The sequence below is a fragment of the Alexandromys fortis genome, unplaced genomic scaffold (assembly GCF_014885135.2).
Source record: "Alexandromys fortis isolate MF-2015 unplaced genomic scaffold, M_Fortis_MF-2015_v1.1 scaffold_426, whole genome shotgun sequence".
Taxonomy (NCBI): Eukaryota; Metazoa; Chordata; class Mammalia; order Rodentia; family Cricetidae; genus Alexandromys; species Alexandromys fortis.
Genome location: NW_026068358.1, coordinates 26,626 through 40,787, shown reverse-complemented (window position 1 = coordinate 40,787; position 14,162 = coordinate 26,626). Strand labels below are relative to the sequence as shown.

The 14,162-nt window shown below is 38.6% G+C and overlaps 1 long non-coding RNA gene across 1 annotated transcript in view; it reads left to right on the top strand.

Moving 5' to 3' along the window:
* The first annotated feature begins 3,020 nt into the window (after window positions 1-3,020).
* Window positions 3,021-14,162, top strand: part of LOC126495393 (uncharacterized) — a 23,451-nt gene continuing 12,309 nt past the window's right edge. Inside the window, exons 1-2 of the long non-coding RNA XR_007590142.1 lie at window positions 3,021-4,480; window positions 5,956-6,083. This is a non-coding gene — a long non-coding RNA (uncharacterized lncRNA). The remainder of the gene's footprint in view (window positions 4,481-5,955; window positions 6,084-14,162) is intronic.

Here is a 14,162-nt window from a genome sequence, read left to right as displayed (position 1 = left end):
TAATAACTGGATATGGCCCACAATTGAATTGGCAGTTCAAGAACTAAATAATTTATGTAAACTCTTACAAGTTGATTTGGACTTAAATAGTATCAAAAAATTATCTGCTGAGGCTGAGAGAGAATTGGGTTTGATAGAAAAGAAATTACAGGATGCACATGTGTAACTCTTGATCCACAGCTTGATTTTTCTTGTTATTTTACCTTCCATGCATTCTTCTACTGGAATTCTAATGCAGAGAGAAGATAATATCTTAGAATAGATATTTTTAACCATACAAACTGAGTAAAAATTAAAGACCTATGTAGAAAAATTTTCTGAAGTGATCCTGAAAGGAAAATTAAGACTTCATTAATTACAAGGAATTGAGCTAGTGGAAATTGTGATATCTTTCACTAATACTGAGATTTCCTCATCCTGGGCAGAAAATGGACATTGGCAAAGAGCTTACAGTATTTTTTGCAGAGATTAGCAGCAAATATTCCCAAAGCAAGAGACTTCAGTTTATAAAGAGAACTACTTGGATCCTTCCTCACATTGTACAGGAATATGAATTTCTGGAGTCCCTACATTATATACTAGTGCTAACAAATCAGAAAAGACAGGTTATAAGTCAGGAAATTTAAGTAAAGTGGCTCAAAGCCCTTATGATTTTGTTCAAATGTCAGATATATGCTATTCTAATGGTATTATTAGATTTTCCAGAAACTCTTAATACAGTTACTGACTCTCAATATGCAAAAAAAAAAAACATTGTTTTACATACTAAAACTGTTGAACTTATTCCAGGTGATTCCAAATTAACTATGTTATTTATTCAATTAAAAGAAACTAGCAAAAATAGAAATCATCCCTTGTATGTAGCACATATCAGATCCTGTATGGTTCTACCAGGCCCTCTAGCAAAAGGTAGTGATGAAATTATCAGTTATTTGTAGGAAATGTGTTAGAAACCTCAGAATTTCATAAGAAGCACCATGTTTATAGCAAGGGGTTGTAAAAAGAGTTTTCTATAACTTGGTAACAAACCAAGGGAATTATAAAGAACTGTCCTACTTGTTCTTTGTACAATCACACTCTACTACATGCATGAAGAAACTCAAATGGTACTCAAAGAAATAAAGTTTCACACATAGATATGTTTCAGTTTTGCAGAGTTTGAAAAGTTAAAATATGTACACCATACCATAGATACATATTCAGGTTTCAATGGACATCTGCTTTCAGTTCTAAAAAGATTGATTCTGTAATGACATATTTATTAAAAAATTATGGACATCATGGGGATATCTGTACAAATTAAGACTGACAATGCTCCAAAATATATCTCTAGTAAAATGAAGCAGACTTTTGCATATCACAACATAAAACATATTGAAGGTATACCACACAATCCTACAGAACAGGCAATTATAGGAATATTGGATCAAACTCTAAAAAACAGGCTTAATAAACAGAAAGGGGTAATAAAGACCCAAAGAGATAGATTTCACAATGCTTTATTATCTTAATTTTTAAATGCTAATGAGAAAAGAATGACAGCTACAGAGAGACATTAAATAATAGAAAACATTTGCTGAACTGAATCAGCCTGTATACTTTAAAGATGTATTGATCTCAGAATGGAAGCCAGGATATGTGTTACATTGGGAAAGAGATTTTGTGTTTGTTTCCACAGGAGAAGCTATGGGTACCCTCAAAATTGATAAAGATTAGATTTGAACAGGGTAGACCTCTTCGTTCAATGAGCCAATAGTTCACACAGCATGACCACTCAATATAAACTAACATATAAGACTAACAAATGACTTTCATTTCATCAACAGTAACTTGCCAAAAAAAAGAAACTCTCGAAGGTTAGGGTTGGAGCAGGATTTTGTTGTTGTCTTTTGTGGAGAATGAAGGCATACAGCTAAGGAACCTGAAGACTACTGGGGAAAAAAAGACAACTGAAGAAAGAGAATAAATAATCCAGAGAAAATGGCCCAATAGAAAGAGGACATTGACCTAATAATATATCACATTTCCAACACGATAAAATTTCATAAATATCCCCAAATGTTTGTTTATGATGTTCTCTCAAAACATATAAGGCAAATGGTCTTTTAGTAGTCCTAGTTCAATTAAAAATCAAAGCTGGCTTTGGAGTTGGGGTGTGGCTCTCTCCTTCTCTAAAACCCAAGCATGCTTCTTAAAGGAAAATCTAAAATCTCTTACATCAGAGGAGCCACCTAATATGGGACAGAAGAAAAACCAAAGTTAAGGAACTTTTTTATTACCATCAATCTCATAATTCTTTAATTTTATTTTTACTCTTTTAAACTTTTCATAAGGTATAAATATTACCTCAAAATTTATGAAATTATATGTATATATATTTTAAACTTTTGTCATGATATTAATGGCCATATAGAGTACTAATTGTAGAAAAAAGCTTCATCTAGCCTCCTGTACATGATTTCAGATTTTAGTTTCTATCAGGTGACTAGGAATTAAGTTTTTGTATACTGAATGTTTTCATCTCAGATGGGTCTCATTCAGTAGAGCAAGAAGCAAGCATTCACTGTGTCTGCATAAAGAGGGCATGATATTGAAACCTCTCATTCTAGTAACTGTAAGTGGAAGCAGTAAGGTCATGATTTCAAGGTCAGCCTGAACTTCATGAGCCTGATTTAAAAACCAAACTTCAAAAGCAATGATTAACAAAAAAGATCAAGGCTTGCCAGCAAAACTGATGGAGATGCTTTGGTCCCTAGGGACCCAGATGGTAGGAGAGGATTGCATCATGCAGGCTGTCATCTGATTTCAAATTATACTTTGCATTTGTATGCACAAATAATAATCATTAAATTTTAAAAGAAATAAGAATTTTGAGATGGTTTCACAATTTAGTACCTGGCATGGAGCACACAACAACTATTTGCTGCTTCTCAAAATTCCAGTGTTGTAACATTGCTGATCACAATTCTCCAACATCTTTCTACTTTCATTTTTAGTAATTCTCAGTACGTGTTATGGGAGTTTCCTTATGCCTTTCCTTTGGGAAATTTTGTGTGGGCTTCAGTGGAGAATAAGGATGTACAAAGTGGCAGTTTCTTTAAACAAAATAATTCTTTGGAAAAAAAAAGTCCCCCCACCTCATGAAACTATATAATATAACTCTGCCTACTCCAACAAAAGAATCTGTATTGTGCCCCCCCACAGTTACACCAAGAATAGAGGACAGGACACACCTGGTCTCAGGGATAAAGGCACATTATGGAAAGAAACAATGGGCTCACATTCAGATAGGCATTTATGTACTTTGCTGAATGCACTGCTTTTTTCCTCAGTAATAACGCTGTGATATGGTTGATGGCCTGGTTCATCCCAAAATAATTAAGTCTGCATTCATTCTTGCTTATGGCTAAACTATTGCAAAGCTATAGAGTACAAAAGGTGTAGTGTTTTAAAATAAACCAGCCACTATACTACTTCACTCTCAGATATTGTCAGTTTCCTTCCATTAATGACTCTACACCTCCTCTTTGGTGTAGTGATGAGGCGAGCAGGCCTGCTTTTCATCCCGCCCAGCTCCCGCACAGCTAGCTTTACACCCAAAATAACAACCCACAAATTGTATTCAATTAAACACTGCCTGGCCCATTAGTTTCAGCCTCTTATTGGCTAATTTTCACATATTCCTTTAACCCATATTTAGTAATCTGTGTAGCACCACGAGGTGGTGACTTACCAGGAAGATTCTAACCTGCATCCATCTCAGAGAGGAGAGCTATGGTGTCTGCCTCACTGCTTTCTTCCTCCTAGCATTCTGTCTGTCTTTCCCTGCCTACCTATGTTCTGACCTATCAGGCCAAGCAGTTTTTTTTATTAATTAACCAATGAAAGCAACAGATAGATAGAAGACCCACCTACATCACTTTGGGATGAGAATTCCACTGCAGCTGGACTCTGGCAAGTACATTTTGTAGAAAACAGTTCAATTTCTAGCCCCACATGGCAACTCACATCTGGAACTTCAATGTTTCATGGAATCCAAGCACCTCTTCTTGCTGAATAGGCAGTGCCCTTGTGTGTGAACAAACATGTAGATAGATCCCAAGGGTCATGGGGAAATATACCTTAAGGCAAGCCTAGTGGCCATTCACATGGAAAAACTCTTTCTTGTCCTCTCATACCTGGATCCCAAGTCCACCAGCTGCCTTTGTATTTGGGTTATGTGATCCAGCAGGATGTGCAGACCATATGCTCCTGCCCTTGCTGCTGCATCCCAGGTGGAGCAAGGTATGATTAAGGCACCCACCACCTCCCAAATAGATGAGCATCTTTGAGCATATTTGTGTAATTATGTACTTGTAAAGACATTTTAGCACATTTTATTTCTTTTATGTATATCTGCAGGTGAGTACACAGACACCACTGTGCATATGTGACATACAGAGGATTGAGAATTGGATCAGTCATGTGGGAGCAAATTTAAGTAAGTAGGGCTGGCAGCAAGCCACATTATTGACTGCTCCATCTTGCTGGCTTTGATTATACATTTTCAGAAATATTGGAGTATATGTTTATGGTAAGCATCTGACTATTACTGGCATATTTACATGTGTTGAACATTGTGGTGTGTGTATGTGTGAGAGCATGGGTGTCATATTTACATGTGTGTTTGGAGAAGTCTACATGGGTGTTTGGGTTTATAGGAGTTGTGTGTGGCAGAAGTGTTGTGAATGCAAAAGGTTGTCTGTGTGAAACTCTGGTATGTCATGGTTGACCTGGCACTCACAGACATGGCAAGCTTATCAACACCAGCCCTACTCTCTTGGTTCTACTCACCCCTATACTTGTAATTCCCATTCCTTTCCCTGACCAAGCCTCTGCCCTGCCCACTGCTGGAACCACCTTGCATGTGGCTATGGCCCAATTTGCCCAAATTGCCACTGATACCACTGGCTCCATTCACCATGAATAATCAACCCTGTCTAAATGCTTTCCCAGCTTTCCCCAAACTTGAACCCCCATCAATACCTAGTCTCTATTCCCACCCACAACTTCTCACGCAACCCTGCTCTGCTTCTGTCTCTTTGATGAAAGCAACAGTCCAACATTCGTTCCCCCTCCAACATCAAGCCTCCTGGGACCAACCCACTTCCCTGAGTCTACAGGCTACAAGGCAATTCTGAGTGGAAACCTTACTATCACTTACATGTGTCTACAGGACATTAACTGGCAAATCACAAATACATCGCTTCCATTTGATACTAGATTACTGCTGTGAATATCCTAATAGATGACATGATTGATCAGATAACACCCAGGTCATGATGGGAATGCAGGTCAGGTCGCATGTAACTTAGTGGCTCTAATGTTTGGTTTCCACTGAGGCCCAAAAGTATCTCAAAAGCTTTCTCTAAAAGGGAGAATACATGTCTGCAGAAGGTTGCAAATTCTTGCTCCAAGAACCCAAAGCTCTCTTCTTTAATGTAACTATAGGTCTGGTAGCCCACGTGTGACTCAGTTTCCATCTGGAGTTATTACTGACTTAAAACATTTGAGTTCAAGTTTCCTGCTCTGCTTGCATCCTTGAGGGTTGCGAGAAAATTCCAATTAAGCCCATAAGAAAGAGAATTTTTGCCAAGATGAAAGAACACATTATCTATTAAGATGTGGGCTGGCGTATGCCAGCCAGAGGCACTCTTCATTAGAGATTAAAAGTTGCTTAACTGAGTGAGATAATGCATCTGCTTGAGCTTCCTCCCAAGGACAGTGCAGGGAGGTAGTCAGCTGACTGTGCTGCTCTTTGTTCTGCCTTTTGCCCATAATTAGTATATATGCTGGCTGAGAAATAAACTTGGGGATGCCTGGTATTTATTCACCTTCAGTTCTCCCAGTCTATCCTGTTTTCTGTCTCCATTTCTCTTAATCTACCATTTCTTATAACCTTTTGCCCTCTTCCAGGTACTCCCAGCTGATTCCTGTTGGAGTGGGCTCGACAGAGTGGCACCAAGCATGGGGCTGGGCATGGGGCATAAACGTGATGGTCACTGCGGGATGAAAGAGTACACTCAATAAAAGGGAGATCTGTGGTGAGTTTACCAGGAGTCCTGCAGTGTAAATATAAAGATAAGAAAACACAAGAGTATACAGAGAGAAAAAAAGAGGTTGGTTGTGCAGTGTGAGAAAACAAGTAAGAAGTTACACAAGTATAGATGTAAAATCAGTAAGAAGTGACTTGAATATAAGTGTAAAAAGTAGCCATGGGCCAAGGAAACATCAAACAGCTGTTTGTGCATACTTAGAGATAATTTAAAAGCCAGGGGCACTTAAGTAGAACATTAGCAACTGTGTAAATTTTTAGAGTTTGTACATTTACTTGTAAACATTTTAAAGGTTAGGGCTACTAAGGAAGCACAACAGCAATTGCATCCAGTTTTGAAATGTATAAAGGATGTGTGTCCCTTGTTTCCTGCAGAAGGGAATATGAGTCTAGAGATTTAAAAAAAAAAAAGTGAGTGGATGAGCGCTCTTTGTCATGGTCTTTGTTTTGACTGTTCCTATGTTGCTGTTCGGTTTTGTGCTCATTTCTTAAAAAAAAAAAAAAAAAAAACAGCCCACTGGTCAGTCTTACAGACCAGGCAGTGGTAACACATACTTTTAATCGCAGTTGCCATAGAAGTTGCCATAGAAACACAAGTTGCCATAAAAACCGGACAGTGCTTGCCTTTAATCCCAGTGGTGCACGCCTTTCATCCCAGCCCTAGAGAAGATTATAAGACAGGAGGGGACAGCTCTCAGTCTCATTCTGTTGTGCTCATTTCTTTAGAAAGCTTAAGTGGTACCAGTACCTGTCTGTCGTTACTGTCCGTTTTTGTCTATTGCTCTTTGTTACCCTGGAGATGAGGTAGGCAGCCTCTGCCTCTATACTCCTGTGAATTTTTATTGGATCAGTTCCAGGGCTTGGAGTGCCAAAAGAAAAACTTCTCAAAAGGAGAGGAATGGTAAGGGCCACCTCCCTCCACTGTTCTCTGATACATAGCCAGTCAGCAGTTCCTGTGGAGAGCAGGGGGTGAGCATGCGCAGGTGGGCAGAGAGGGCACTACAGGGAGACATGCTCATGCGAATGGGGCGGCAGAGAATTGATCGCTTGCAATTGAAAAACTGCACAGATGTGATACAAAGAATCTGAGACTGTGACTGGAGAAATTTACAATTTTCTTTTCAGGAATACTGGCAGCCAAGAATATACTCTGTGCCCACCAGAGCTGCTCCCCCTCTTTTTTTCCTAAGACAAGCTCTTCTTCAATGTGATAACACTCAAGGACTCTTCTGCTGGCCAGCAGTTTCTCATCTTAACCCTTCTCTGTCCTGATACTGCTTGAAAAAAAGGTTGAATTATATCAACCTATATACTTTGAGAAACATTTTTTATCTTTTTTTTAAAGAAAAAAACTATCTTTTTCATTTTACATACCAATCCCAGTTCCTTCTCCCTCCCCTCTGCCCATTCCATCCACCTACTCTTCCATCCTAACCCCCATCCATTCCTCAGGGAGGGTAAGGTCCAAGGCCCTCCCTACTATATCTAGGCTGAACAAGGTATCCATCCAAAGAGAATATGTCCCAAAAAAGCCAGTACAAACAGTAGGAATAAATCCTGGTCCCACTGCCAGTGGCCCCAGTCATACAACTGTCACCCACATTCAGAGGGACTAGTTTGAACCTATGCTGTTTTCTTTCCTGTCCAGCTGGAGCTCCCACTAGCTCAGGTCAACTGTTTCAGTGGGTGTACCAATCATGGTCTTGACCTCTTTGCTCATATTCTCACTCCTCCCACCCAAAGTCCAGTCAACTGGGCTTTGGGAGTCCAGTGTTCCAATGCAGGTCTCTGCCTCTGTTTCCATCAGTAGCTGGATGAAGGATGGTGATATTTAAGATATTTATCAATCTGACTACAGGGCAAGGCCAGGTTGGGCATTCTCTCCTTTTGCTTAGGATCTTAGCTGGGGTCATTCTCTAGGTTTCTTGGGAATTTCTCTAGTGCCAGGTTTCTTGAGAGCACCATAATGGCTCTCTCAATCAAAATGTCTCTTTCCTTGCTCTCATCTCTTTCCTCCATCTCACCTATCCTGTTTCCTCAAGTTCTTCCACCTCCCTTTTTCCCCTCCTGTTCCCCTTCTGTCCTCCCTTTTTCCCCCACCCCCATGCTCCCAATTTTGTCAAGCAAACTTGTCTATTTCCCCTTTCCAGGTGGATCTATATATGTTTTCTTAGGGTTCACCTTGTTACTTAGCTTCTCTAGGTTCATGAACTATAGGCTCAATATCCTTTGTAAGTATCCATTTATGAAGGAGTATATACAATATTCATCTTTCTGGGTCTGGGATACCTCACTCAGGATGGTTTTTTTTTTCTAGTTGCATCCATTTACATGCAAATTTCAAGATGTCATTGTTTTTTACCACTGAGTAGTACTCTAATGTGTAAATGTGTCACATTTTCTTTATCAAGTCTTCACTCGAGGGGCATCTAGATTGTTTTCACATTCTGGCTAATACAAATAATGCTGTTATGAACATAGTTGGGTAAATGTCCTTGTAGTATGATTGAGCATCTATTGGGCATATGCTCCAGAGTGATATTGCTAGGTCCTGAGGTAAGTTGATTAACAATTTTCTGAGAAACCACCATACTGATTTCCAAAGTGGATGTACACCAGCATTCCCACCAGCAATGAAGGAGTGTTCCCCTTATCCACATCTTCAGCATAAGCTATCATTGGTGTTTTTTATTTCAGCCATTCTGACTGTTGTAAAATGGTATCTCAGAGTTGTTTTCATTTGCATTTCCCTGATGGCTAAGGATGTTGAACATTTCCTTAAGTGTCTTTTGGAGATTTGAGATTCTTCTGTTGAGAATTCTCTGTTTAGTTTTGTACCCCATTTTTAAGTGGGTTATTTGGAATTTTGATGTCTAATTTCTTAAGTTCTTTATATCTTTTGGAGATCAGTCTTATGTCTGATGTGGAGTCGGTGAAGTTTTTTTCTCATTCAATAGGCTGCCATTTTGTTTAATTGACTATGTTCTTTGCTTTACAGAAGCTTCTCAATTTCAGGAGGTCCCATTTATTTATTGTTGCTCTTATTGTCTGTGCTACTGGGGTTATATTTAGGAAGTGGTCTCCTGGGACCATGCATTGAAGACTACTTCCCATTTTCTCTTCTATCATGTTCAAGGTGGACAGATTTATATTGAGGTCTTTTTTTATTTTTTTATTTTTTGTTTTTCGAGACGGGGTTTCTCTGTGTCTTTGGAGCCTGTCCTGGAACTAGCTCTTGTAGACCAGGCTGGCCTCGAACTCACATCCACCTGCCTCTGCCTCCTGAGTGTTGGGATTAAAGGCGTGCACCATCACCGCCTGGCTTGTATTGAGGTCTTTAACCCAATTGGACTTGAGTTTTGTGCATAGCAATAGATATGGATCTATTTTCATTCTTCTACATGTTGACATCCAGTTATGCCAGCACCATTTGTTGAAGATGTTTTCTTTTTTCAATTGTCTATTTTTGGCTTCTTTGTCAAAAATCAGGTATTTATGGGTGTGTGGACTAATATCCGGGTCTTCAATTTGATCTATTGGTCAGCCTCTCTGTTTTTATGCCAATACTGGGTTATTTGCATTACTGTAGCTCTATAACAGAGCTTGATATCAGGGATGGTGATACCTCTGGAAGTTCCTTTATTGTACAGGATTGTTTTGACTATCCTGGGTTTTTTTTAAATATGAGGTTGAATATTGTTCTTTCAAAGTCTGTGAAGAATTGTGTTGTGATTTTGATGGGGATTGCATTGAATCTATATATTGCTTGTGGTAGGATTGCTATTTTTATTATGATGATGCTACGTATCCAAAAGCATGGGAGATCTTTCCATTTTCTGGTCTTTCAGTTTCTTTCTTCAGAGTCTTAAAGTTTTTGTCGAACAGGTCTTTCACTTCTTTGGTTAGTGTTACCCCATAATATTTTATGTTATTTATGGCTATTGTGCATGGTGATATTCCTCTGATTTCTTTCTCAGCTTTTTTATCATTTTGATGTAGAAGGCTACTGATTTTTTTTGTTGATATTGTATCCTGCCACATTACTGAAGATATTCATCAGCTGTAGGAGTTCTTTGATAGAGTTTTTGGGACCACTTATTTATACTATAATATTACCTGCAAATAACAAAAGTTTAACTTCTTCCTTCCCAATTTGAATCCTCTTAATCACCTTTTCTTGTCCTATTGTTATAACCAGAATGTCCAGAACTATGCTGGATATGGAGAGAATAGACAGCCTTGCCATGTTCCTCATTGTAGTGGGATTGTTTTGAGTTTCTCTCCACTTAATTTGATGTTGGCTGTTGGCTTGTTGTATATAGATTTTATTATGTTTAGATATATTCCTTGTGTCCCTGATCTCTCCCAAGATGTTTATTAAGAAGGGGTGTTGGATTTTGTCAAATGCTTTTTCAGCATGTAATGAGATGATCATATGGTTTTTTCTTTCAGTTTATTTATATGGTAGATTATATTCATAGAGTTTCATATGTTGATCTATCTCTGCATCTCTGGGATAAAGTCAACTTGATCATTGTGGATGATTTTTTTTCTGTGTTCCTGGATATGGCTTGCCAGTATTTTATTGAGTATTTTTGCATGTATGTTCATGAGTAAGACTGGTCTTACTATTACTTGGTTGAGTCTTTGTGTGTTTTGGTATCAGAGTAACTATAGCCTCATAAACAGAGTTTGGCAATGTTCCTTCTGTTTCTATTATGTGGTTCACCTTGAGGAATACAGGTAATAGCTCTTCTTTGAAGTTCTGGTAGAATTCTGTAGTGAAACCATCCAGTCCTGGGCTTTTTTTTGATTGGGAGGCTTTTGATGACCACTTCTATTTCCTTGAAGGTTATAGGTCTATTTAAATTGTTCACTTGGTCTTGATTTAATTTTGGTATGTGATACCTATCAAGAAAATTGTCTGTTTCTTTTACATGTTCCAAATTTTGTTGACTGCAGGTTTTTGTAGCATGACCTAATAATTCTCTACATTTTCTCAGTGTCTGTTGTTATGCCCCTCTTTTCATTTCTGATTTTGTTAATTTGGATGTTTTCTCTTTGCCTTTTGATTAGTTTGGATAAGGGTTTGTCTATCTTGTTGATTTTCTCAAAGAACTAGCTCTTTGTTTCATTCATTGTATTGTTTTCTTTGTTTCTATTTTATTGATTTCAGCCCTCAATTTGAGTATCTCCTGTTTTCTACTCCTCTTGGGTGAGTCTGCTGTTTTGTTGTAGAGCTTTCAGGTGTGCTATTAAATCATGAGTACAAGTTTTCTCCACTTTATGTAGGCACTTAGTGCTATTAACTTTCCTTTTAGCACTGCTTTCATAGTCTGCCATAGATTTGGGTACATTGTTCCTTCATTTTCATTGAATTATAGAAGTCTTTAATTTCTTTTCTTACTTCTTTGACTCAGTGGTGGTTCAATAGAGCACTGTTTAATTTCCATGTGTTTGTGGACTTTCTGAAATTAGTGTTTCAGTTGAATTCTAATTTTAAACCATGGTGATCTGATCAGATAAAGGGGTTATTCCAATTTTTGTATCTGTGGAGGTTTGCTTTGTTACCCAGTATGTGATCAATTTTAGAAGTTCTATGAGGTGCTGAGGTTTATTCTCTTGTGTTTGGGTGGAATGTTCTGTAGATGTCTGTCAATTCTATTTGAGTCATGATATCTGTTAGTTCTCTCATTTCTGTTAGGTTTCTATCTGGTTGACCCATCCATTAAGGGTGAGGTGTTGAAGTCACCTACTATTAGTATGTATGATTTAAATAATGTTTCTTTTACATATGTGGGTGCTCTTGCATTTGAGGAATAGATGTTCAGGACTGAGACTTCATCTTGATGGACTGTTCTTGTTATGAGTGTAAAGTGTCCTTCTCCATCTCTTTTGATTGATTTTAGTCTGAAGTGTACTTTGTTAGATATGAAGATCTACTTGTTTCTTAGGTCCATTTGACTTGAAAATCTTTTCTCAACCCATAACTCTGAGGTAATGTCTGTTTTTGAGGTTGAGGTGTGTTTCTTGTATACTTAGCAGAAAGCTGGATCCTGCTTTCATATCCATTCCCTTAGCCTGTGTCTTTTTATAGGTAAATTGAGTCCATTGATATTAAAAGATATTAATGACCAATGATTGTTAATTCCTTTTATTTTTTGGTGGTACTGCATGTGTTCCCCTTGGTTTTTTGTGGGGGGGATGAGGTTGTTTTCTGTGTTTTTGTGGGTAGAGTTAGCTTCCTTAGGTTGGTATTTTCCTTGTAGTAATTTCTGTAGGGCTGGATTTGTGCATGGGTATTGTTTAAATCTGGTTTTGTCATGGAATATCTTTTTTTCTCCATCGATGATGATTGAAAGCTTTGCTGAGCATAATAGTCTGGGCTTGCATCTGTGGTCTCTTAGTATCTGCAGCACATACAGACCTTCTGTGTGCCCAGGCCCTTCTGGCTTTCATGGTTTCCATTGAGAAGTTGGGTGTAATTCTGATAGGTCTACCTTTATATGTTACTTGATCTTTTCCCTTGCAGCTCTTAATGTTCTTTATTCTGTTATGTTTTACCTTCTGATTATATGGAAATGGGACCTTTTTGCTCCAGTCTATTTGGTGTTCTGTAAGCTTCTTGTACCTTTATAGGGATATCCTTCATTAGGTTGGGAGAGTTTTCTTCTATGATTTTGTTGAATATATTTTCTGTGCCTTTGAAGTGGAGTCCTTCTTCTAGCCCTATTATTCTTAGGTTTGGCCTTTTCATGGTGTTCCAGATTTCCTGGATGTTTTGTGTTAAGAATTTTTTGGATTTAATATTATCTTTGACAAATAAGTCTATTTCCTCTATAACATCTTCAGTCCCTGAGATTTTATTTTCCATCTCTAGTATTCTATTGGTTATGTTTGCCTCTGTAGTTCCCATGTAGTTTACCCAGGTTTTCCATATCCAGAACTCCCACGGTTTGTGTTTTCTTTGTTGCCTCTATTTCAGAACTCAGGTCTTGAACAGTTTGCTTTACCTATTTGATATTTTTCTTGAGTTTCATTAGAGAGTTATTAATCTCTTCCAACTTTTTGTTTGTCTTTTCCTCCATTTCTTTAAGGGAGTTTTTCATTTTCTCTTTAAAGGTCTCCATCACTTTCATAAAGTTATGTTATACTTATTTACTTCAGCTTATTCTGGGTTAAGATGATCAAGTCTTTCTGTTGTATGACCACTGAATTCTGGTGTTACCATGTTGCCTTTTAGGTTGTTGGATGAATACTTTCATTGGTGTCTACTCATCTCTTCCTTCAATTGATGCCAGCAGTGTCTTTGGATCTTAGTGCAATCCTTGCAGTGGTCTGATCTGTACTGTCACTGTCTATGTCTTTGGGGTTTTGGAGCACCCTACCTGCAGGAACCTCTCCTGCTGGCTGACTAGAGAAGCTGAGACAGGTGAGGGAGGGGAGAGGCATTGATTTTTAAAGTTAAAGATGCATTATTTGGGGAAAGTTATGCTCTTATTTCCATAGGAAAAGAAAAATTTATGGGTTTTAATCATTTAAATCTGATGGGTTACAAATAATCATCTTTGAAGGAAATTAGGTACAAATTTTTTTTTCCTTTTTTTAAATTTTTTATTGAGAATAGGAGAAAAAAAAGTTTCTGCCTCCTCCCAGCCTCCCATTTCCCTCCCCCTCCTCACACCCTTCTCCCCCTCCCCCCACTCTTCTTCTCCTCCCCCCATTCCTCTCCCCCTCCCTCGCCAATCCAAAGAGCAGTCAGGGTTCCCTGCTCTGTGGAAAGTCCAAGGTCCTCCCCTCCCTGTCCATGTCTAGGAAGGTGAACATCCAAACTGGCTAGGCTCCCACCAAGCCGGAACATGAAGTAGGATCAAAACCCCTTGCCATTGACCTTGGCTTCTCATCAGTCCTCATTGTTCGCCATGATCAGAGAGTCCAGTTTTATCCCAGGCGTTTTCAGTCACAGTCTAGCTGGCCTTGGGGAGCTCCCAATAGATCAGCCCCACTGTCACAGTGGGTGGGTGCACCCCCCGTGGTCCTGACATCCTTGCTCATGTTCTCCCTCCAT